This window comes from Dermacentor albipictus, chromosome 5 (assembly GCF_038994185.2).
Source record: "Dermacentor albipictus isolate Rhodes 1998 colony chromosome 5, USDA_Dalb.pri_finalv2, whole genome shotgun sequence".
NCBI classification, from domain to species: domain Eukaryota; kingdom Metazoa; phylum Arthropoda; class Arachnida; order Ixodida; family Ixodidae; genus Dermacentor; species Dermacentor albipictus.
In genome coordinates, this window is record NC_091825.1 from 143033418 (window position 1) to 143060141 (window position 26724).

The 26724-nt window shown below is 47.2% G+C and overlaps 2 long non-coding RNA genes across 4 annotated transcripts in view; one reads left to right on the top strand and one right to left on the bottom strand.

Annotated features, from left to right (window-relative positions):
• LOC139060173 (uncharacterized) overlaps window positions 1-15035 on the bottom strand; it is a 33446-nt gene extending 18411 nt beyond the window's left edge. The window contains exons 1-2 of one of the 2 annotated variants that reach the window (XR_011514643.1): window positions 14880-15035; window positions 13317-13468 (exon numbers count right to left, since the gene is read on the bottom strand). This is a non-coding gene — a long non-coding RNA (uncharacterized lncRNA). The remainder of the gene's footprint in view (window positions 1-13316; window positions 13469-14879) is intronic. The other variant, XR_011514644.1, reaches the window with a different exon arrangement.
• LOC139060172 (uncharacterized) overlaps window positions 1-26724 on the top strand; it is a 113465-nt gene that overhangs the window by 72064 nt on the left and 14677 nt on the right. The window contains exons 1-3 of one of the 2 annotated variants that reach the window (XR_011514641.1): window positions 15144-15720; window positions 16340-16435; window positions 17755-18035. This is a non-coding gene — a long non-coding RNA (uncharacterized lncRNA). Of the gene's footprint in view, window positions 1-15143; window positions 15721-16339; window positions 16436-17754; window positions 18036-26724 lie in introns of those variants that run through there. The other variant, XR_011514642.1, reaches the window with a different exon arrangement.

Genomic DNA, 26724 nt, shown 5'->3' on the forward strand with positions numbered 1-26724 from the left:
TTATTTTTTCAGAAATAGCAGCAACATATTGCACTGTGCCTTGAACATAAGCACCCCACAACCGCTGTTGTATGTTAGTGGAGTTTCCTTGCCTTCTCATGTCACTTCCCCCATCTTATACGGGAACTGCCTCTTCTCCTCCCTCTTCTCTCTACAGTTCTATCTGTGTCCCCTCTCGCCTCGCACGTAAGCGCTGCAGTTTCTTCTGTGCTTCCGAAAGGAGTCACGGATAATTGCAGCTGTCAGGTGGCTAATGTGACAACGGCCAGGGAGCTCCAGAGGGCATTGTGCACATTCGATGCAGTGGGGTGAAAACAAGCTTCTCCCATCTCCTTTCCTCTCTTACTTGTGCCTGTCATGTATATACACACTCTGAACACCCCCCCCCCCCCTTCCCGACGTGGCATGTGTGACATTAGCAGCTGGAGTGGGAAAGTCAAAGGAAGAGACACATGCGTAAAGGATTCTATGCTTACCCAATGAGGAAACCCATCCGTCACGTAAGATGATTGCTTTCAAGATAAGGCCGGCATGAGCGAGCGAATTGTAAGATCGGGCCTGCGCAGCCGCGCCATAAGCAGCGGCCGCTGATGTACAGTTGATAATGGTTTGCATCGAGAGGAGGCAGCATCATTGACCACATCTACGTATGACGTCTACCTAACGTGACACTGTTCAATTACGTCACGTAGAACAGCACGCATTGGCCAGTGCTCATCTTCCATGAAGCAGCAACATCATCCAAACGCACCATGATATAAAAGGAGTGAACAGTGCTACTACTGGCCTCTGCTTGATACTCATGCTGGTCTTGGTTTAACATTTTGGTGTTGCATCTGCGCTTCTCCATTTCATGATTTTTTCGTGGCATTTCTCGCAATTATATGAAACGCAGCAGCATATGATGACAAAACAGTAGGTGATCAGTAGCAAATGCTTATGCATCATTTAGATAACTCCGACAGGATACTCTGCATGTAATTTTATCTTTTTCCACTTTCAGTATGCTTCAGCGCTATGGTATGCTTGACCGCGTAACCTTGCTATGTCCAGTGTTTGTGACCCTTTCCCACTGTTGGTATACTTCATCACAATGCTAAGTGCATAGTTGAATGCGTAACACCACTGTATTGGGATGAAGCTAACTTATGGGTCTGACATTAGACAGCTTTAATTTAGCGTACGCAGCTGTAGCGTATGCCATAGTATATATAGCGTATGCTAATCAGCACACATTTTTTTTAGTTTTAGTTGGCCTGTGAGATGTTCAGATCTCAGAGGCCATGTGCCGTCATTGCGGCTATCTCCCGACTGTAGCTATAGGTGGTGCTAACATGTCGAATGTTTCTTTCGTTAGGCTTCGACTCATTCGAAACGAGAAGCGATCTCGAAAACACTACAAGGTTATCCATAATACTCTGTCATCGTAGCAGCCTGAGACTAAGCGAAAGCCATTTACACAGTCAGTTGCTAAGAACGAAGTCCATATACAAAAGCAACGCCAAATTCAATTCGAAGCTGGCAGCCGGGGCCGCCGCCATGTTTCACGCAAATTCCGCAAACCACACAAAGACGCTAAAGCTAAATCTGAGAAATAGTGTGTGTACGCTATATGCAATGGGTCGTTTAGCGTTCTGCGCATGCGCAGTGATGTACGCTAAACTAAAACTGTCTATTATGCAGCACATTTTAGATGCTTGCTGGTTTTAAAGTCCGAAAGCTGAGATACAACAGCGTCACACACTATCACGTGAGGAAAACGAACCGCTGCATGCAGCAAGTAGCGTCAGCATAAGCACTAGATTACAATCGAACAGCTCTACAATGAAGACCACAATTAATTTGCCTGTGAAACAAAGAAACTTATGCGTCCCTGGCGGCTGATTTATGTTTATAAAACGAATGCCGCAGCAGTGCCGCCACTGCCCCGCGAAGATGTCACCAGGGTAAGCTGTGCCCTAGCGCTAACAGCAGTGTATTTGAAGAGCGTGCTGATATTACTAGTTCCGTTGCTCTGCCCCAGGATTCACTCACCTCATATGCTACTTGTAACGGACCAACGGCTGACGAATGCATGGATAGGCCGCGAATGTCAACGAAGGCGACCAAAAATTTTGTAGCAAGGGAGGCTTAGGGGCACTAGACAATCGGGGGCTTAGCTTTGCATGGTTCCTGCATTTGTTTGGAGAGCAAGCTGGGAACCTCAATGGAGCACAGCGTGGCTACAGTAGAACATGCTGTCAAGGATATTTTGCAGAGAAAGATTAGAAAGATTAGCGGTCTATTTCATTAAGTCTCTCTTGAATTCTTGTTAAAGATTTTCTTTTGTTGAAAGTGCTTAGCTATTGTGAGCAGTGAGCTGCGCAACCTTTAAAACAAAGTGACCTGCATAGCGAAGGATTTTGAAGGTGCGAGCACTTTGTTAAAAAGGCTTTGACTACATAGATACATTCAGAGCAGCGCTTTCTGCCCTTTAGCCCATGCAGAATTTGTAGGTCCTATTTGCGCCACCAGGATCTGCCAATGTACTGCAGTGAAGCCTTTAATATGTGTCCCAATGTCCAATGCTGCGGAGTTCAATATATCCATTTACTGTCTGAGCAAGTTTGATGTATGAAGTTTCATATACATGTAATTCTCTTGGTGATTCACCACCTGTTATTTAAGCAATAATTCTATTTATAATTGTTTCATACAACAAGGTTCAATTGTAATGAATTATTGCTATATGACATTCTTCCCATTATTATAACTAGTACTCTCAAGCTTCGAACCTCCCAGCTTCCTCATACAGTTGGCCAATGTGACAGTACACCTGACACAACAAGCCATGTCGTACACTTACCCTGTGCATATTCACAGCCCATGCAAGCTTGTGCTGAAAGCTTGTTGCTACTTGCAGAGGTAAACATTTCACTTGACTGTTGTAATGATCTCGCTGACTATGTGACAGAATAAACAGTTACTCCACAATAAAACATAGTATGAGGCCATTTTGTAAACACGAGTTTGAAGTAAAACTGTGCCACGCATCGTCGAAAAAGGAAAACAACATTACAGGGATGAGCATAGTTATCGTGGGCTTGTCTCTATAGCTTTTATGTCTTGCTTTGTCCACATTATGCTGCACAGTTTTAGTTGAAGCGGTTATTGGCTGGCAGACGTCTTCCCATCATGTTACTACGAGTTTTGATGAAAGCAGTCTTGGCTAGCCTCTCTAGCCCTGGTTCTCTGGCTTAGGTGCTGGTGCCTCCAGTAGTTCAGATTTGAATGGGTGCAAATTAATTTTCCCTCTCAGTGAAATCAGGGGAGGCGCTGCGATCACCGAGGAGTGTAGACGTGCTCGCGTCGGCTCTGTGTTCGTGAAATGATTTTGCAGCATTTTCTTGCGAATTGTGGCCTAATTTTTACACCAGTCGATCCGTGAAGATACCAGGACTCCGTAGACGCCTCATTTTCAGGTGGAACACTCGATTTCCCTGTGCTACGGACATTTTCCTGTGCTGCGAACGTTTTTGTGAATCGCCCACGCCGCCGCCGCACGTGCACGCCGGGCGCACCGGATGCGCGGCGCGCACTCGAGCGAGTTCCGTATCGCCGATCAAGTTTCTCTGCCCCAGCAACGAGCATGGAGCTCGAAGTGGCCGCCGAGACGGGCTGGCGAACAACTCGCCTTCGCCAACCGGCGAAGCTGAGGGACGACTCTTCACCCCAAAATGACTCTGCCCAAACCTCAAGCACTCGTTCTCGTTCCAAGACCAGGCCACCAGTCAAGGCACAAGTTCTAAAGGCTGGACGCATGCCTCCGCTACCTTCCAACCAAATCAAAATTATCATTCGCCCCAAGGGAGCCCTCAACATTGCCAAAATTGGTAGTCCTACCGTGACTACAGCCGTTCTCCAAGCCGCACAGCTCAGCCCGGCAGATATTCAGCAAGACACGGTGTGCCCCAACACCCAACAAAACATTGTCGTTGTAAGTACGCCAAGTCTGCAGAACGCCGACCGGTATGTCTGCATAAAATCAATTCAAGTCAATGGGGTCACGCACGATGTTAACGCGTATGAGACGGCCGCCGAGGACACCACGAAGGGAGTCATCTACGGAATCCCCCTCTCCGATACCCCACAGCAAGTCAACGCCAATATCATCAATACCCACAACCCCCTCGCACTAGCCGCAAAATGCATTGGAACAACAACCACCGTTGTTATCGCCTTCAGTGGCCCCGACGTGCCATATCTGGTCTGTTACGGAGCTACCTTAATCCCATGCTCATTATTCCGCAAGCAAATAGAAATTTGCTACCAATGCGGCCGCCTCGGACATCGCATGGATGTCTGCCCTTTTCCCAATAACAAGATCTGCAGAGGTTGTGGAGTCCGCAACCCACCTCCCGATCACACGTGTAACCCCAAATGGTCACTGTGCGGCGGCCCTCATCTTACAGCGGACAAATCGTGTACGGCTCGCTGCAAGACACCATACGTTATTCGCAAGCGCGTTGGGGAACGCCGAGCTGCAATGCAAGCCACCCTTCAAGAAAGCGACTTCCCGCCCTTGAACTCCAAGCCCCGCTCCAGATCTCGGACTCCATCACGCTCGAGGCAACATTGTTCCCGGACCCCTTCACGTTCGAGACAGCGCCGTTCCCGATCCAGATCTACCTATACCCCACCCGCCAAGTCTCCTACTAACAAGGTGAGCTTTGCAGAAGCCCTTAAGGGCACCTCGCGAGAGGGTCGCAACACACCTTCTCCACAGTCCACGAGCACCAATGATAACGCAGAAATAGCTCACCTCAAAAAAGAAAATGCCATTATGCGCGACCTAATTCACAAGCTCTCGCAAGAGGTTCGCGATCTTAAACAATCCAAGACACCTGCTCCTACACCACCCACCAAAGCGTCCCACTCCTCTAGCCACGACGCTCTACTGACACCAGCCCCCAAAAAGCGGGCCCTCCAAGAGGGAGCCACAGGCCAAGTGCGCTCAGAGGTTAAGGACATGCTAGTCTCACTTCAAAGCACGATGACCGCACTCCAGAACGCAGTCAAATCCATGCAACACGCCGTTCTCGCACTGGCACAGCGCGTCACAAACATTGAAACCCACGTACAAACTCTCCCCGTGCCCGCTCATCCTACCCTCCAAACCCCCCGCACTGCCCCTGACGGCATCCCCCAATCCCCATCATGGCCCACACTAACAGAGATACACTTATCTGGCAGTGGAACTGCCGAGGCTATCTCCGCAAACAGCCAGTCATCCGTCAACACCTTCGTACCCTCACCCGGCAACCGGACGTCATCATGATTCAGGAAACCCATATCGATTCGGTCACCCTCCCAGGTTACCAACCTTTCATCCCGATACATGCTTCTCGCCGCCTCTGCACTTTCGTCCACAAGAGAATCACCGCCATCGAACACAATCTCCACGACCGAAATATCGAACACCTTCTCGTTGAACTTATCCCCACCAGGAGATGTAAGGAAAGTATTTTTCTCCTTAACGTGTACAGCCATCCCTCTGCCAAAGTTCGAGGCCGTTTTCTCACCCTCTTCCAGAAGGCCCTTAACGTAGCTGGCACCAACCCCCTCGTTATTGGTGGAGACTTCAATCTCCCCCACACGGTATGGGGATATGGCTACTCGACGACGGCGGCTCAAAACCTTTGGAAAGACTCCCAAGACCTCGGCCTCACTTTCATTACAGACCCCACGTTCCCCACACGCCTCGATAGCTCCACTTCCCGCGACACGACCCCCGACCTGACATTTACCAAGAACGTCACCAACGCTCAATGGAGCAACACACAACATGATCTCAGTAGTGACCATTCCATCATTGCCATACTTATCCCTCGGATAGCTGCAGTTACTGCCAAACCCCGTGAGTTCACTTGGGTTGACTGGGATGCATTTCGCAAGCATCGATCCGCTGACCAGCACGCGGAACGCATAGAGGACATTGATGCATGGACCCGAAATCTCCACTCCGATACCAATGTAGCCACGCGCACCGTTACAACCGATGCCCCCGTCGAGCGCATGGACAGTAGATTGGCCCATCTCCTCGCGGCTAAAACATCCATCCTATCCCGCTGGAAAGGGCAACGTCTCAACAGGCGCCTCCGCGCTAAAATAGCCCTCCTCAATAAGGAAATCGAAGCCCATTGCCTCACTCTGAGCCGTCAGCAGTGGACTGAACTGTGCAATACTGCTGACGGACAGATCCATTGTCCCTCTTCTTGGAAGCTTCTCAAACACCTCCTCGATAGCCAAGCCACCCGCTCTTCCCAACAAGATCGCCTCACTAAACTTCTCTATACAGAAAGGAAGAAACGGCCGCGCCCAAGTCTTAGACTACCTCACCAACAAGTATCTCCCCGTGGGCCCAGTGCAATCTCACGGCTCCTACACCGGGGCCCCCAACCCCCCACTGGACGAAGACTTTAGTGTCGCTGAGATCCAAGCCACCCTGCATAAATTAAACAGCCGTTCTGCCCCTGGGCCCGATGGGGTCACTAACAAAGCCCTCCGTAATCTGGATGATGCCTCCATCACCCACCTGACAGATTATATCAATGACTGCTGGCGTAATGGTGCCATTCCGCCGGCCTGGAAAACAGCAAAGGTCATCCTTATTCCCAAACCTGGCAAACCTTCTAGCCTCGATCATCTTCGTCCCATCTCACTAACCTCATGCGTGGGAAAGGTTATGGAGCATGCCTTCCTCACGCAAATCAACACCCATCTGGAAGACACTGCAGCGTATCCTCACTCTGTCATTGGCTTCCGGGCCCACCTGTCGACCCAAGACGCCATGCTACAACTTAAGTACCATATACTAGAAGATAGAACACGTAGTATTAAAGCTATACTCGGCCTCGACCTCGAAAAAGCATTTGACAGCATAGCCCATTTCACCATTCTTGACCGCATCTCACGCCTTAATATCGGTGCGCGCGCTTATAATTACGTCAGAGACTTTCTCTCTAATCGCATGGCCTTCCTTTCGGTGGGGGATCTCCGCACCGACGCCCAGACTTTGGGCAGCGCGGAAACCCCCCAGGGCTCCGTTATCTCCCCAATGCTTTTTAATCTTGTCATGATCGATCTTGCCAAGGAGTTGCAGCAAGTGGACGGTGTCACCCACACCATATACGCTGACGATATAACCATCTGGGCCCACAAAGGCAGTGACGGCGAAATAGAAACGGCGCTACAATCCGCCATTGAAACAGTCGAGACCTATATCCAAGGCACGGGGCTTCGCTGCTCCCCTGCAAAGTCCGAACTCCCTCTCTACAGGCCTACTCTCCGTGGCCGCCGTCCAAAATACTCCACCGCTAAACGCCATTACGAAGACATTGCGCTTCATCTCACGGATGGCAGCCCCATACCCCTCGTCACCAATATCCGTGTGCTCGGCTTGTTCATAGAGGCGAACGGAGCGAATGGCATGGCCCTCGCCAAAATCAAGAGAAATACAGCCAACACCATGAGACTTTTGAAGCGGGTCTCCAACCGCCGTGGGGGTATGAAAGAGGAGAATCTGCTCCGGTTAATCCAGTCGTTCGTAATTTGCCACATCACCTACGTTGCTGCGTATCTAAACTGGTACAAGGCTGAACAAACCAAGCTCAACATCCTCCTACGCGGTGTCTATAAACAAGCCCTCGGCCTCCCCGGTTGCACCAGCACTGACCTCCTCCTTCAACTAGGCGTCCATAACACACTGGACGAGCTCATCGAGGCCCAACGTCGCTCTCAGCTGGAGAGACTCACTCTCACAGCCACGGGTCGCCATATCCTCACCTCGCACGGCATCACCTACCACCATCAACACGGCCATAAGCACTAGATCCCCTCCACCATACGAGCTTGGATTCACGCCGATCCTATCCCCAGAAACATGCACCCCAAATACAACCACGCACGTCGCACAGCACGTGCCACGGTTCTCACCAAATCGCTTACTCGCCACGACGGTGTGAGTTTCGTCAACGCTGCCGAATATCCCCACGGTACCCGCTTTGCAGCCGTCACCACGCGTGAAGGGTCTCTCCAACATGCTATCAGCCTAGTAACCCCACACGCTGAGGAAGCTGAAGAAGTGGCCATCGCGCTAGCCACCCTAGACCCAACATGCCATACCATCGTCTCTGACTCCCGCTCCGCCGTTATCAACTATATCAACGGCCGTATTTCACACCAAGCCTTGCGCATCTTGCAACAAGAGCCCCGCTCAACCGACCATCAGGTTACACTCGTCTGGTTCCCGGCTCATGCAGGCACCGTCCACCCGCACCTCCCCAACCTCAACGAGGTTACCCACTCCCTAGCGCGAGGCCTAGTTGACTGCGCGGGAGAAGGGGAGGCTGCCCCCACCGGTAGGGATCGCCTGACACGCTACAATGATCTTGTGAAGTCCTTCTACTTAGAGCGTAGAACCTTCCCCGGCCCACACAACAAACTATCCCGAGCGCAGGCTACAACTTTCCGCCTGCTACAAACCAATACTTACCCCTCATTACAACTTTATAACAAGATTTACCCAGACATTTACCCCAATCCCACGTGCCATATCTGCAAGACACAGCCAGCCACACTTCCACACATGCTTTGGGACTGTAGGCACCAATACCCCGACACTAACCCCACGACCCTCTCGTCGAGATGGCACGCTGCCCTGCGTAGCCCCAACCTTGACGACCAACTCTGGGCGACCCAGCAGGCCTGCGAGGCGGCGAAGAGGCAACACCTTGACGTCCCCATGTGGGAGGCCTAGGCCCAGTCACCATCTCTTGCTGGTTTCAATAAAGTTTATTCAGTCAGTCAGTCAGTGAAATAATACCAACTTTCCCTGGTTACCGGGCTTCTACAATTCCTCCTGAGATGGACTTGTTCAACAGCTCTACCGAGTACTTTAAGTAGGCAGTGTATTCTATGTCGTAGGGCAAACAGAAAATTAGCATAAGCACTCTTGCTTTCAGGCTGCCATAGACTTCGAGTTAAAAGTGCAGTCCAGATCAACATGCCCGACCTTGATCCCTCCAGCCTATGTGCCAGCCTTCCCTATGAGCCAATACTTGTGCAGGTGAACATACCTTCTTTGTTCCATGCAAAACATTTTGTTAACTGTTTCCAGGAAAAAGTAGTTCAAGCATAAATGGTTAACACATGCTCTTCATACCAGGTTGCCATGGATAATGGAGACGATAGGAAAGTACAGGCCAGCATCGCTGTCCCAGATCCATCCGGCAGCTTCTCTGTCTCTGTGTCCTAACTGCTGGTCTTCAATGGGAGTTGACACTGTCTCCTTCTATAGGGGCATTTTCTGACACGCTCTTCTGTGGGAGAATGCCCCATTCATAAAAAGAAACAACAAAGATTGGACACGAAATGGTGCAGCTCAAAAAAAATTACTTGTTGGGTTCGCCACCGGGCCATATGCGTCGGCGCTCGTGACTCGACAAAAAGCAGCCGCAGCGGCACGCGCAAGCTCAGGCTTCACATAGTTTTGCGCCCATCGCAAGAGAGGCACCTCACGGCTACATTCGGATATTGCCAGCGCACAAGGAGGAAGTGCAGAAACATGCACGCTTGCAATCTCGGAGGGATGCGCATGCGTGCAAACTCGATACCATGGGTGCACAGCTAGAAGGGGAGAAGGGTCGTTTTGCCACACGCTCGCACACCCTGTAATATTTTGGGGGCAAGTGTACATACTAGACATATTGTCTGTAGTGCTTATTTTTGAAATGTGATATTTTGGGACATATAATACATATAATATGCATCTTGGCTTTGTTGCACATTAAGAATTTATTTTATAAGTACTATATAATTATCTGAAAAGATGAATGTTTCTTTACACATTTCTTTTGCTACATTGTAAATGTATATCCTGATAGATTAATGTTTCGTATGTTATATGTTTGCCGATAGGAGACTTACTGCTGCCATGCGAGGGCCTTCAGGCACATTAAAGCTGTATGTTGCAGCTTTTCGCCTGGAGGACAGCCAACAAAGTTTGTTGGAAATAAAACCATTTCTGGTACGACAAGTCGAAAATTCTATTTGAAGTCGCTGCCTCTAGACCCTTCATGCCAACCGCCATTTTGGCAAGGCTGTGTGATGTCTGGGAATAAGGCTGCTTCGATGGATTTCAAGACCAGATAGCAGCCTTCCTTCACACACTCTGGCACCAAAAAGGGCAGCACAGGTGTCAGTGTTACTTGTGCTACAATTCCTTCACTTGTGCTATAAATAGCAGCAGCAAACTGCCAAGATGCAAAAGCAAAACAATGAATGAGGGCCATAATGTATTTCCCAGCTCCTGAAATCAGTTCCAGTTTTTGCAGTAGACCAAAGCATGGCCTTCAAGATCAGCTTCGATTACCAGTGGGAACAGTTTCCGAGGCTTCCAATTCATTTCATCAAGACTCAGTGTTGCCACACTGCTTTTGATTCAAGTGTGAGAAAAAAAATTGAAGTGAACATTTTCTAATACATTGAATGCAGTCAAATTTTCTTTCTGTTATGCTTTCCTCTTATTTCAAAGCAAAAAAAAAAACCCAAAAATCTAAGAAAACAAGAAGCAAAACAGAAAGAAAAATATCTCAGTATAGGGCGAACATCATTGCACAGTGTTGTGAAACCAGATGTGCATGCCTGTGAGGGTGATGATTGAAGTGTGTGCACTATACATTCAGTGATGCTACAGGCACGCACTGTGCTGTTTGCATTTCATTTGATGGTGATAGTACATCCACACAATGTAGCCACAGGGACAAGTGAGCAGTCAAGTGAAGCTTTTTGAGATCATGTTTAGTTGGATCATGCAAATAAAATGCATTAATTAATCATATGCCATGGAAGAATCAAGCACAAGTACACAAATTACTGTGCATGACAGGAGTGGCTGCGAAGATGTATAAGGCTCACACAAAGGACGGACAGCAGACAAGGGACGATGATATTTAACTAATTTCGCCATGGAAAATGACTTCAAAGTTTGTGCATTAAGTACGAAGAAAATCCGAGGACACCTAAGCACTTCTTATGAGTTGTGAATACTTTAATGTCCAACTGAACGCCACTGAGCAGGCCGAGATATGAACTCCTCGCAGGCAAGCGGGCACGTTAAGACGCTTGGCATATATTGATTTAGCCTTACCGAGGCGCAGTTAGAACACACACAAGAGCTTGAGTAGACAAGGAACAGGTGGTAACACAGGCTTGCGAGAGGGAAGGTGATGTGTTGTCGTAGCAATGCACTCTCCCCTCGCGAAGTAGCGCAGCAGCAGATGTTCCCCTTCGCTCGCGTTCCTCTGCTGAGACACGAGCCAGCAAGTGCAAGCTAGTGTCATGAGCGCGCCTCGTGTGCTCACATGGTGTCACAGTCAACGGGAAATTAGGCACCGTTTTGCTGCTACAGATGCTGCCGGCTTTTTCACTGAAAGAACCATTTAACTCTTGCATAAAAAAAAATCCTGTCACTGACCACATAATAAACAGCAATAAAGAAATTCCATTAAAAGTATTGCATCAAACCAGCTCAGAGCACAAAAAATTTACCAGAACTGTCAGGCTTGGCTGCTGAAAATTAATGTCTTGTAGCAAGGTTTAACGAGCACAAATGATATGCAAGAATACTCAGAATGATGCGAATGCTCAGATGCTAAGCGCTGCTCTTGTGCAGGAGCTTGGCAATGCAGCTGGCATAAATGCCAGTCTTCTGACTACTACACTGGTTTCATGAAAAGTAGGTTATTCTGGCAAGAGTATCACTGCAACATCACTGCACTACACTTTTACTTCACTGTGTCAGATAAACAAGTCAACAGACGTCTGAAGTGGTTCAACCACAATTCACAGCTGGAGAACAGGATAGCATCCATAGAATTTGGCGAGATTATTAGACAACAGGCAAAGGAGAGTGGACAAAAGTTGGAGGTGAAAGCTGTTCTGTTTGACTGTGACGAGGTGTATTGGAGTCGTCAAGCAACAGGCAATAGCGATGGTGCTTCCTAGCGTGCCGATATTGTTCTGGCTTCAAGGCACATGATGGTGATTATTGCATTTTATAGTGTCCCATTCTTCTTTAGATGACAAAGTATTTAAATCTGTGTATTGGTTACATTTGCAGTGACGTCCAAAATCTAGATTTGTACTGGGCAAAGACAATACTTAAAAATTAAGCTCAGTGGTTTTACATGCCAAAATCACTAAATGATGATGAGGGATGCAATAGTGAGAAACTCTGGATTAATTCTGAGCGCCTGGGTTTAACGTGCACCCAATACATGGCGCACAGCATTTTTTGCATTTTGCCCCGATCGAAATGTGGCCGCAGGGGCTTGGATTTGATCCCACGGCCTTGGGTTTCGCAGCCAACACCAAAGCCACAGCACCAGTAACATTAAAACAAAGCAGTGATTTGATAAAGCGTGTAAGAGCACAACAGTTTTTAAGCATTGCTTCATGCTAAGGTCTAAGTCATAAGCTCGGTACCGTCACACAACAGCCACATTAACGAGATGAACAACGGGGATAAAATGCCAAATTAAGCTGCAAAATTATGAAGCAAAAGCCTTTGAAGCTGTGAAGTTCTTTAGGAACTTGGAAGGTGTGGACATTTGGACATGCAAAGGATGCAGTCTTTGGAAACAACTTGCCAAGTTAATTAGTTGTTTTTTACCAAAGCAATATTTCATCACAAAGCAAATAGCTATAATTTAAATATGCTCCAAGATTGAATGCCCTATGATAAAAATTTCTATTGCATTTTTAGCAAGTTATATGGAGCAACCAAAGGTAAGAGACATTTGATGCTAGTGTTCAATAAATTTCAGTTATTAGAAAGCCCTCGTCCTGTGCCCTTCTGTGTGTCTTCCGTTATTTCCGCACTGATTAGTAAGTATGACGCTAGTGACTGCAATAGAATACGTGAAGGCCGAGAAAATAGCAATGGCAATGAAGAGCTATTGCTTGAACAACGACAAAGAAAGCTTAGGTGTAGTGACAAAGCAGAAAGGAGAACATGAACGAAAAGTATGTGCAAAGTCATACATGACAAGAGAAACCCAGCAGGCAAGAGGTGGTGAGCAAGGGGGTGGGGAGGAGTATTCCGTAAGAGCCGACCTAGTGGACTGTCCATTTTGGCCGCTACTGATTGGCTAGGGCTGCTGGTCTCCTCCTCTCACAGCTGAATCCAATCAGCAGTGGCCGAAATGGACAGCCCACTAGGTGTACTCTTACAGAATACCCCCGCCGCAGGAGAAAATGATGAGATGGATTCTTGCCTTGTGAAGTGCAGCAACTGTTCTTTTTTTTTTTCTGTTCAGAGCGAACGTGAGTGAGACTGGAGATGTAAAGGCTTTGATGTGGAGATAAGCTGTGGTCTGGGATGAAGCACAATATTGGTTTCCAGCTGTGGATGAATTTCCAGGAGACCCTGCAGATAAAAGTTTTTTTAGCAATTAATAATTCACGTATCTGGCGAAGGAAATCATTACAGTGAACATGCGGCATAAGCAATAGACAGCCAGGCACATATAGCAAAAGACAGTGCCACTGTAGAGGAATGGCGACAGGGAAGAGCAACAAAAAGTGATCAAGCATGTGCAGGGAGAAGGGTACAGAAAAAGTACAAGGGATCACACAAAGGAGATCAGTTTGACAGTGACAACAAGAGCAGCACTTATGAGCACAAATTTCAGAAGAAAGTAGCAAATTAATTGGGTCATCAGTTGCCAAAGAGCAAGCATTTTCTGTCACGAATGCTACTGATGCCAAGCATCAGTCCTGGCGCTGTTAAAGAAGTGAACGCGCAGTTGTGGCAAGGGATAGCAGCAGCAGGTGTCTCATAAAAATGGCAGTAATAGGCTGGTACACTTGGCTACAGTGAGCCAAGTGTACCAGCCTGTGCTTCTGGAAATCTGTGACCTATGTCGAGTTGAAATGTACTGCTAAAGTGGGTGTACGTCGGAAAGACTTTCTCGCCCGTGCGGCGCTCGTGCCGAGTTGGTGATGGCGGATTATTGATTTAATGAGCCATCTTTCGTCACATTAAAGATGTTTTGTGTCTCTTCCAGGGCGAGGAGTAGGGGCCATAGTGTAGACCACTGGCATATCCCCTTCGATATAAATAAAGGTTCTTCAGCAAAACCATGTGCAATAAATCGGTAAGCGGGAGCCGCAGAGCTAGCGAAGCAGGCACGTTGGACGTACATTTAAATTAAAGTATGGGGTTTTACGCGCCAAAACCACTTTCTGATTATGAGGCACGCTGTAGTGGAGGACTCCGTAAATTTCGACCACCTGGGGTTCTTTAACGTGCACCTAAAACTAAGCACACGGGTGTTTTCGCATTTCGCCCCCATCGAAATGCGGCCGCCGTGGCCAGGATCGGACGTACATTTAGACAGATCGTCATTGTAAGCTCAGGTGCTCTCGTGAGGGCTCCGTTTGCCGGTGACGTATACCGTCCTATCGCAGTACTGGTGAAAATCCATTATATCGTCGGGACGAAAAAAGCACCCCGCCACTTCTATAACACCAGTCGGAACACTGCGGCCGCCATCACCTTTTAGAGTGGTCTACGACCATAAATTGCATAACGACTTTCGCTTTTCCTAGCTACAGGGTGCTAAATATGTTTCAACATGCAGACATGCATGTTCACGCGAATCTCTTGAAGGGTACAGTATGCACTGACAACCAACGCATGATGGACACAGCGAAATGCTATGGCATTAAAGTTGTCCGATTGATCCTCGATATCACAGGTTCACTGATCAATGATTCACTGATCCCGTCGCACGTTCCGCATGTTACCGTTGCGACAAAAAGTGCAACAAACCTACCAGCAACATCCACGGAGACGCAGGAGGAGAACTTGTGGACGACGCACGGCACGCACGGCTTCGTCAAGAACACAGACATCGACGTGAAGGAATCGCCAGCCGACACATGGCAGAATGCCGGCTCGCCTAGGGACAAACGCATACAAAACGAGCAAAGAAACTTCTCCTCCGTGGTACCTAGGCAAAGGGAGAAACTTAGGGCGCAAACGCCCCCAGATTTTCTCTCTCGCAGCTGGCGATTCCGCAAATGACCGTCTCGTATAGCATTCGTTATTTTGTATGGTAGATTGTTCTGCGGTTTGAGCCTGTAGTCCGGTTCGTTTATACGATTGCAATTTCTAAAGTCTGTCTGGGCTGACAGGCCAACACGGCCTTTCTGGCAACCTCAGTTGGGCTCTGTCTGTAGATCCCGTGGCCGTTCGAACGCCCCATTTTCGCGCCGCTGTTTCATCGGCAGCAGGACAGTCGCTTCCATGCAACATGAAAACAGTACAAGTTTCTTTACGAAATGGCCGATTCTATTTGGTTGGCTCATCAGCGACCAAATTTCAAAGTTCGCTCGATTGTTGCACCTTGCCATTGCTTCGACGGCTGCATGTCCGCTCATCATCCAGGCCCGGCGTCGTGATCCGAAGAGCGGTGCGTCTGGGAAGGCCGGATAGGCCGCGGCTCAAGCTGGACGTCAAAGACTGCTAAGGCGAAGTGATGACGCAACTTCAAGACTGCACTGGCAAGAAAGCCGAAGGTAGCAGATAGGCAGATAACTGCTTCGCCAACCCGGCTCGATTTGGCTTCCGTATATTCACTTCCTCGACGGGAAGCTCTTCGTCCTACTTACTGTGTAAGCAAACGCGTTGACGTCTTGGTTTTGAAGGAGCTCTCTGACAACTTATTTCCCTTTCCTATTCGCGTTCATGTTCTTGCTGCGAGCAAGTGACACGATTCATTTTTGATATGAAGAGCCATGTGTGATGTACATGTACTTTTTTAACTGGCTGAGGTCACATCACGTACTCAACAGGGCGCAAGAATGGTTTTGGTTTCATTCCAACATGATAATGTGCACCGCACATCCCGCAGCACAAGAAGAAATTTTCCATACCTAGCAGCTAGGAGTAGTACTTGGCTGTAGCTTATAAAATCGTCCAAGGCTGAAAATTATCAGATAACGTGTTATCTTTGAACAGCTGCCTTGTCTGCTCTTAAACCGTGTGTGAGAACAGCCTTTTGCAGCATTTTTAAATGCCATACTCAGCCCAACACAGTTTTTTACCACCTTACGCAAAGAAAAAAAAAATACATTAAGCGTTTGAAGCACTGCAACTGTTTTGGCAGTTTGTTCTTTATTTCTTAAAGCACTGGAGAAGCTATTTGGTGCTGTCAGAATCATCCCGCATTTCCACAAAGAGATATGTTTAAACTGAAATGCCCGAAATTCTTGCTTTTGCCTGCTCTTTCAGGACCTGCTTATGGCTTTAGGATCAACGAGTATGCCACCTGGATGACTGCAACACTTCTGTAATACAGGTTCCCAAGGGTGTCCTGGTAATGAATTGGTAAGGCACCTTCTAGCACTTTCTTTGTTGTTTTTATCTATTGAGATACCCTTCCTGTCTTGAGGGTTATTTGCAGTTCTTTGGCTATATATATATATATATATATATATATATATATATATATATATATACAGAGAGAGAGAGAGATTGGCTGAAAGTGGCACACTGTGGTGTCTTCTTGATCATCATCTGTGCCATAGTCTCACATGCTGTCAAGATTTCGGCACAGTCATCACTGCTTTTGGGGCCACCATTGTGATGAAGCTGATGCAAAAGTTTGGTGCTGTACTACATGCTTCAAGTGTGGGGCAAGTGTATGTGCAGTCACTACCCTCACCTAATAAGCAATAGCTTGTTGATGTTGCATTTAATTTCACTTCTACAGGATGTGAAATTCAGTTCAATTCAGTTGAAATTCAATTAAGATGTAAACTTGTTCTGCCATGTGCGTGTACACACATACACACATGCACGCACACACACACGCACACACACACATGGCAGAACTCACCTTATCGTGATTGTTCCCATTAATGCAATTAGCAGTGAAACAGGGACACACTGTATCGCTGAAGATACCTTTATTTACTATATGTAGTTGGGGAAGTAGGCTAAGATGCTGATTGCATTAATACATTCATGCGCCACAGTGCCACCACAGACCACAGCGTCTACACCTAGGGATGCTGCAAAGAAAGCTTCACTAAACTCTGCCTTCCAACTGTAACCAGAATTGTACTACTGGCTCCCACAGACCATAGTGTCTGCACTTTTGAATTCACAAAGAAAGCTTCACTTAATGTGGCCTCTCGGCCGCAGCTAGTTTTGTCCCACTGGCACTGTAGAATTGGATTTCAGCATATCTGACTTCGAATAAATTATGATGCAATTCCATAGGCATATATTTCAAGCCTAAAGCTTTCATTTTCACCTAGAAGAGTGCCCATTCTAAATTTTATCAGTTGGACATGTACCCGTAGGGAGCACTCGCAGCAAGTCGATAGAGGTTAGAAATATAGACACCAACGACACAAAGTTGGGGAAGTAGGCTAAAAATGTTATGGCATAAAAAAAAAAAGACATTCTTTTAAACGTTGGGACCCCCTTCACACTCACTCCTTGCTCTCACTGTGGCATGTGAAAAGCTAATTCCTGCACCTAAAGGTGTGTCTTCTTTTTTCACTAAATCAATTTGAAGTGATACACTATGGTGTCTTCTTTATCTACTTCTGCGACCTCATATTATGCACTGCAGTGCTTTTCATGCGCTGAGAAACAAACTTTGAGACTTCCCTTTGTCATGCCCATTTCCATTGTAGGTTTCATGGCCTACATGGTTTCATGGCCATTCATGGTTTCATGGCCATTGTTGCAATAGAAGCTCCATAGCCGTGGCCCAGTGGGTATGACACCTGGCTCGACTGCGGGAAGTGTGTGGTTCAAGCAGACCCTGGCCAAATGACCAGCTTTCCAGATGTGCGTTGCTTGAAGGAAGTTCGTACAGGCCACTATGATTGCTGTGCAACAACTAAGACCAACAAAACACCACACAAATCTCAACAAGAAGTCTGGTGGTTCCACCTTACCAACTTACCATTAGGTGGGTGTCCCTTCAAGCATCTGAAACTCCTGTAGTTACAGAGTACCTGTCTGGGTGTCTGGGAGTGTGCTTGTGCCTATTTTACCGATAGGTAACTGGTGGCAACACACATCTACCTGCCACATAAGTGGTGGATGCTCGACTATTTTGCAAAAGCTGTGGTAGGACAAAGGGCTCCCAAGGGCATTAGTAAATCTCTATAGGGCCCCATTTCGAGAATGAGAGCCCAAACAAACAACTGAGTGCTGGGTTGTGCTACATGTCTACCTCTTAGAAAAGCCTCTTAGTGGACTAATGCGCATGCAGGCCCCCTTTTCCTATACTGACTCCCCACCCCCTGTTGCCTGCTACGCTACTGGAAATATGCCATGTTTCATTTTAATTCCACCAAATTAAAAAGAACAAAGTGCGATCAGCAGGATTATTAATATTTTTATTATTTTAAGGAAAACAACAAAACTTGCTTGAAATGCATGCTGTTGTAAACACCAAGACATATGTTCACTTTGTGAATAATCTGCATTCTGTTTTCAGCAAAAGCTAGGCTTTAAGGAAAAGTTTAGTGCACTCAAGGCAAACAAGAACATAGAAAAGACAACACAGCTCAGATGTCGATCCTTCTAAAGCTAGGCTTTGTTTGCATCACTAAGTTTAATACTGTGAGGAGATGCATGGTTGCATCCAAAACATTCTTTATTAAAATTCAAGCATCAGATTGCAGTAATTGTTATACATGTTACTCTATAAATACGCAATATATATATACAATACTTAAGGCAATACAAACACCATAAAAATGCACTAGAATACAGATGAAAATTACCAACTGTAATTACAAAACATTATTTGAAAATATTTTTATTAAAAGTAAGACAAGCAAGGACGACACCAAATAAACATAGCACTATCAAAAACAACAAAAATACAGTTCTTTATAAGCACGCTAAATATCACAAGAAGAACAAACAAGAGGCGAACAACAGCGTTTCATTGGCAATGGGGAGGCTGGGAGGCGACACAACGAACTTATTGGAACTATTCATGTATAGCGCAAACAGTCCTCTTCTAAAATAGCATCTTTCGCACCGTCGCTTTGGCGAAATCAGATATAGTCTGTTTGAAAGATAGATTGCAGAGGAGGTCACTTTCAATGGACATGATAGCAGGCGAGTTCACCTTGTCGTAAAGGAGGTTCGAACGAAGGCGATTTTTTACAGCGACAACTTGGAAACCGATCGTTCAGTCTCACAGTTTGCCACGGGTATGCTTTAAGTACATTCACAAAACAATAGAAAGGTTCGGAAACACATCAATAAGCTTTCTTTCGTGCAGCAACTTCATTATTCCCAGGGGACTCGTGTGCTGGCACACATAGTTGTGCAGAAAGTTCTCAAACTGAACGATTTCAGCGGAAAATGCTGGAAAATGCACTACGGTATGCTTGAATTGAATCCTAGGGTTTGATATACCAAAACCACGATTTGATTATGTGGCTTACCATAGTGGACGACTCTGGATTAATTTTGACCCCGGGGATCTTCAACAGGCCCCCAATGCCCGGGACACAAACATTTTTGCATTTCCACCCCATCGAAATGTGGCTGTGGCGGCCGGGATTCGATTCTGCAGCCTTGTGCTTAGCAGCGCAGCATCATAGCTGCTAAGCCACCGTGGCGGGTCCACTGTATGTTTCTGAAAAGGTCCATTCTGTCCATTAAAAATTTGTTTTCTTCATATTTCTTGCATTTTCAGAATAATTCTAAGTGTACGGTTGCAGAATAGATTAAGAACTTCAGATTATTCAGTCAAGTTTATACAATGCGGACTACATGTGAGAATTCTCTACAAGGACATCAGATATGACATTATTTCTTGTCTAGCATACTTAGAAAGCACTTAACCAACCACTCGAAACATTGTGAAAAGCAGTAGAAGAAGTGAACCTGCTATGGGACTGCATACTGACATCCAGAGCAAACATCCAGCTGTTTAACTTTCAGCACGACCCCCCCCCCCCCCCGTCGCACTGAACCTAATGTATTGGCTGACCGCTTACGCTGTAGCTGCTGAACGGATGTCAACAGTCAGTGCACAGTACTTACACCATTTTTGAGTGCTCACAAGCGTGGAATCGGCGAAATGCCATGCGCACAGACCATACTTAGCGAAATTGCGGTGCATGGGCCTTTCCCCAACTGCAGTTGCCACCAATAGTGACATCAAAGCATGGTAGCCGTGACGTGTTTCCTGCTCTCATAGCTTCTAGCGCTTCCACGTCGTCATCATGGATGACGATGTCGCTGATGGCCCTTCTATATCCAATGCTGCTAGTGCAATGATCGTCATGAGGGCGTTCGCAGAGAAGTGGGGTCTGATGGAAAAAATAGCTCATGGCCTTGTTGAGTTGTTGAGGCCTTGTTGAGTCTATAGCCACTTATCTGCCATTGTCAGTTAATTAGTACATTGCCTAGTACACCTGCTCCATCGTCCCTGCCAACTACATATTAACGAGGTTTTACTGCATTAACCAAACTTTCAGTATAGGTCCAATCAGAAACATTTCAAGATGTATGCAGTGATGGGAATGCTGTGCCAATTGTGCCAAACTGCGCCGTGAAGGAAATCCTGCTACATGCTGCACAAAATTGTCATTTATGGCAGGTATTGTGCCAGGCCTGCGCTTATCTGTACCTGCTCCAAATTGGAAATACATATTTAGTGCGCGCGAGAATTCGCCGCACATCAAGCCACCCTTCTTTGTGACTCACCCTTACACGCTTTCCATCACAGCTACAGAATATAGACCTAACCATGTTTGCAAATAGTAGGCACCGTCGATGTATTCTGTAGTATTCTAGGCCCTATAGCGCCATTGCGTAGGTTTCACCCACATTCTTCGCTGCCCCAGATTGCACTTTTCTTTTTTTTTTGGTGGGGGTGGAGTGGGAATTTGTTGAAGCCACGATTTGATTATGAGGCACGTGGCAGTGTGGAACTCCATATTAATGCTGGCTGTGACTGTGCTGGTGCTGCTCGCATTGATTGCGGCTTGTGGTAGGGCGTTGGTCATAGAGATAGTGGTGGCGATGGCATACTGGTGCTGCTGGTCAGGACTGCCCAAAGGCTGTCCCAGGCAACCATGCACGACTGAGCCTGGTGCTCAACTGCCATTGCTTGCGCAGTCGCCCTTAATCTCGGCAGTGGGTACCTTGTAGTCCCGGAACTTCATGCAGCCTCAGACCTCGTTCTTGCTCAGTGGAGCCTGGTTGGCTGCCTTGGTCGGTGACTCTGAACTGTTGGTGTCTGCAGAGATGTCAGTCATACCTGATCTCCTTGGCTGAAGGTTTCCACCTTTTTTATCCTGCCATCTTTCTCTCCCCACATTTTGGGCACATGCTCCACATGTGTTACTGAATCTCAGTGCACCTTTGGAGCACCACGAAGCGATTGTTCATTGGACCAAATCATTGTGCACACATGGTCTCTGTCGTCATCCTCCTCTTCTTTTTCTTTGCTCTACATGTCTACTTTGATTGCTTCACTTGCTACACACACTAAGGAAAAAAGATCAAGAGCAAAAGCAGCATGTCAAACAAGCAGAAATTTCAGTCAGCAAATTGGAGAACTTCTTCGTGTCTTGTCGTGTCCTTTTTATTGCTACCATTGTACCTTCCTGGTGGTGACCTGCCAAAGGCCAATCAAAAAGTTCAACGCAAGCTCCACCATTTCAACAAACAGGCTGGCACGAAAAAAGGAGCATGCAAGTTTGTAGGTGCTGTGGTCTTCCTAGAACTGGCTGCTGGGCCTACTTTGTAGACCAAAACATGTGCTCGGCTCTAGTGTGACTTGTAGTGCTTCCTTCTTCAATGTTTCCAAATGTGTGCAGCATGCATAACAAACAACGGTCGTGGAAAGCAGCTGCAGTCATTTTCTTTGAAGTGTTCCATTGAACCAGAGGACTATGATAGGGTGAAATGTTACATCCCTACCAACATGTACAGCGCTTGTCATGGGGCAGACCCCAGTATCTATTATTTTTTTCTTTTCTGTAAATGCGCAGCAAGCTTTTCTCATGTAGCCCCTGTTCCACACACGTCACATGGCCTGTGGCATTTGTTTCACTTCCAGCATTGTTTACAACTGTGCTGTCTTATTTTTCTTTCTATTTTTTAAATGTTTAAATACAGGCCACGTGTGTGCCTCACACTCTGAACAAGGTTTATAGTATCTTGTATTGCACCATGTTACTTTTGCTATACTTCCTTGTTGGGCCACTTAGCCAGAGGTCCTTGAGGCTTTCATGGTTAGCACTATTAATCTTTCAGTGCTCCTGGAAGAGGCTGGTGGCTGGACCCCATGGTCTAAACACAGTCAGGGTGCACACAGATCTTTGAAACCATTGAAAAGCTTTGAAATTGAAAAGTTTGGTTTCAAGATCCTTGGAAGTCCTGTAATCGCTTTCTTTTTTTTCCCTTGAAAACACAATGTCTTGAGTAATGCAATCTAGGATCAATTATGTGACCTGCCTTCCATGGCAGCTCAGCTTGAACACGGCAAACTACCTATTTAGAAATGAGGGTATAAAAATTTAAAGCTGACATGAGTGCACATGCATTCCACTTTGTACAACTACTTATGTGGAAACGAAAAACCACACAGTGGATGAGAGTGTTGTTGCTTGTACCCCTCCCATGTATGCGCTGCTTTCTTTGCGCCTTGCCAAGAACTTATAGTGATCAAGTCTGGACATTTCCAATTTATTTCTGTATCTCTAGTGCTATAAAGCTATCTGTAGTGCTTTTGAAATGTTGTTATTGTAAAATATTGCTACTTCGGATGCCTCTCTGCACACTTGAAAAATCTTTGATGGGGCCTTGAAAGTCCTTGAATACCCTTAAATTTTTGCCTCTGAAACCTGTACGAACCCTGACAGTGTACAGGGCTTGTCCGTAAAGTAATAAGACTGCCTGTCATGTGATGCTGCAGTCGGCAGTAGCGCGCTACCCAAAGGCGGGATTTGTGGTTGTGAACTTCCACGGCAATGCCTACGAGGATGCAGAAGCCTGGCTCGAGGAACATGAGCGCCTAACCAAGTACAATGAGTGGCCTGCTGGACAGAAGCTATCCCATGTGTATTTCTCTCTTGAAGACAGAGCCTGCACGTAGTTCGTAAATCACGAGGGAATCTGGCCAAGCTGGGATGAGTTCCACCACCATTTCCTCCATACATTCGGGAGCAATGAAAGGCGAGACCACACACAGCATCTTCTCGAATCACGGATTCAAAAGCCGAATGAAACTGTTGTCATGTTCGCTGAGGACATGGCTCGTCTTTGTTGTCGTGCAGACCCCGATATGCCCGAGACAAAAAGCTCAGCCACCTCATGGGCGGCGTAAAAGAGCAACTGCATGCCAGTCTTGTGCGGAACCCGCCAATGAGCGTCGATGAATTCATTAAAGAATCGACGGCCATAGAGCAAGCGTTACACCTATGCAGCAGCCAGTATGATCACCTGACCAGCACTAGACCGGCAAGCGCCGCAGTTGTGACAGTCACAGACGAGGGTTCCTTGCGCCGTCTGATACGCGAAATTGTTCAGGAAGAAATTAAGAAGCTCACTGCCACGCCAAATGAATGCACAGCTGCGTCGGTGGCTGAAGTTGTGTGCCAAGAAATAAAGCAAGCGTTTGTGGCTCCCGAGCCAAATTCCCAGACATGGCAGCCTAGCTACGCAGATGTTGTCCATCGTCCGCCACTTCCGATGCCAACACCTCATTCACATTCCCAGACGTGGCAGCTCAGCTACACAGATGTTGTCCGTCGACCGAGACCTCCGATACCGACGCCGCAGTATAACAAGCAGTCAGCACTGGCATCACCTTAGTACCATAGGGAACAACTGACGTGACCACTGCTTCGCAGAACTGACATTTGGCGCACAGCTGACTACAGGCTCTTGGGTTTCCACTGTGGGGAAGTGGGCCATATCTGCCGTCGTTGCCCTTATCGCATCAAAGGGTACTAAGCGTTCCCATCCACTGCTTCTCGTCGTGCTTTCGACGGCAGTCGAGCCAACATCGACGCGAATTCGACGAGCTGGCAAGCCGATTCTCCCGGTTACCACTTGTGCTCCCTCTTCTCCGGGACATCGTTTTCCAGCTGCAAGACGCAGTTCCACTGACATGGCCTGAGGGCGATCTCCCAGCCCCCGCCGGGAGAACTGAAAGCCTCGACCTCAGAGGGGAAAGTTGCCACACGTCGAAGTGCCGAAAATCCCCCCATTGCCATCAAATGAGAAGCCGATACAGCCGGATGATTTGACGACAGACGAGATTGTTAGTGCAGATGTTACTGTATCAATTGACAGCCATAATGTGATGGCACTAGTAGACACTGGCACGGACTTTTCAGTTGTAACTGAAAAACTGGTGGACAGACTTCACAAAGGGAAAATGGAGTGGTCCAGGCTACACATTAGAGGTGCTGGAGGCCAGCTACTGACACCGACTGGCAAGTGTACTGCAAGGGCCAATATAGGAGATTCGTCATTCGTCGAAAGTTTTGTTATTCTCCCCGACTACTGCAAAGATGTAATCTTAGGTATGGACTTCTTATGTGAGGACAGCACCGTCATCAACATACCAGAAGGCATACTAACCCTTTCTGGGGATGAAAGTGCAGAACTACAACATAAGTCTTTGCGCATCATAGACGATGTGACCGTGGCACCATTATCTTGCCGTCTTGTTTCCGTCAGGTGCGACGCAGAGTATGATGGGGAAGGTATTGCCGAAAAGATAATTACACTTTTGCTTACTCAAGGTATTGCCACGGCCAGAAGTCTCGTCAAAGCAAACAGAACTACTGCTGACAAACTTCAACAAGCAACAATGACACATTGCAAAAGGCGCAGCAGTTGCTTACCTCAACGAGATTGCGGAATTCGGCGAATGCTTTGCATTACAACAAGGGGAGCAAGACGCTTCTGCACTGTTGCGTGTTCTTGACGTGAGTGCGAGCTTATCACCAGCGAAAAGGCAGCGCCTTGTGGACCTGCTTCACCAGTTTCGCGATTGCTTCTCGACGACATCCAGAGTTGGTCAGACGTCACAGACAAAGCACCAGATTATCATGGAGGAGACAGCGAGACCAATCCGACAAAACCCATACCGTGTAGCACCAAAAGAACGCGAAGTGATCCGAGAGCAAGTAAAAAAAATGCTCGACGACGACATTATCCAACCATCAAAAAGCCTGTGGGCATCGCCGGTAGTGATGGTCAAAAAGAAAGACGGCAGTCTACGTTTTTGTGTCAACTACTGTAAGCTGAACCGGGTGACAAAGAAAGGCATAAATCCATTACCGTGTATCAACGATTCTCTCGACAGGCTGAGGCATGCCCACTACTTCTCGTCTTTAGACCTCAAAAGTGGCTATTGGCAAATTGAGGTTGACGAGAGAGACAGAGAAAAGACTGCTTTTGTAACGCCTGATAGGCTTTACGAATTCAAGGTCCTGCCTTTTGGTTTATGCTCAGCTCCAGGAACATTTCAGTGACTCGTGGATATGGTTCTGTCAGGCCTGAAGTGGCAGACATGCCTAGTATCCCTTGACGACGTAGTTTTTTTGGAAACGTTCGAGGAACACCTGAGATGGCTGCTGGTGGTTCTACAAATGATCTGGTCCGCCAGCTTAACACTGAAAGCAGAAAAGTGTCACTTTGATTTCGAGGAACTCCAGTTCTTAGGCCATGTTGTAGGTCATCAAGGCGTCCGCCCTGACCCCAACGAGATCACGGCCGTCACAAGGTTTCCAACACCGACGGATAAGAAGGCAGTGAGGCGTTTCCTAGGTCTCTGCTTGTTTTACCGAAGATTTATAGCCAATTTTTCACATATAGCTTCACCGTTAATGCGCCTTACAAGAGAATGTGCCCCATACAATGTGCCTTTGTATGGGGCAAAGAACAAGCAGCATTTAATGATCTCCTACCGTGCCTGCAAACACCTCCTGTTCTGGCTCACTTTGATGAGGACACTCTTACCATGATTCATACGGACGCTAGCAACGTAGGTCTAGGCGCTGTGCTCGTGCAGTGGCAGGACTCAGCCGAGAGAGTAATTTCATACGCAAGTAGGACGCTCTCACGTGCTGAGTCCAATTACTCAACCACAGAAAAGGAATGCCTTGCGATGGTATGGGCAGTTATGAAGTTACGCCTGTATCTCTATGGCTGTTCCTTCAGTGTTGTCAGCGATCATCACTCACTTTGCTGGCTGACAAACTTGAAGGATCCGTCCGGTCAGCTAGTGTGCTGGAGCCTAAGGCTTCAAGAATTTGATATGACAGTGGTGTACAAGTCCAGACGAAAGCACTGCAAAGCCGACTGCCTTTCAATGTCACCGATTGAGCAGGAAGTCGCAGAAGATGACTAAGACATGGCTTTTACAGGTGTCCTAGACATGGCCACGATTGCTCGTCAGCAGCCGGAAGACAGCGAACTGATTCCACTTATTGAATTTTTAGAAGGTTGGAATACAATCGTGCCCAAAACATTTGCAACGAGCTTGCCATCATTCTGCTTCTGTAATGATGTTTTTTACAAGAAGAACTACTCTGCAAGCGGAAGCAGCTGCCTACTTGTCATCCCAACGTGCCTCCTTCATGAGGCCTTGCAAGCCTGCCACA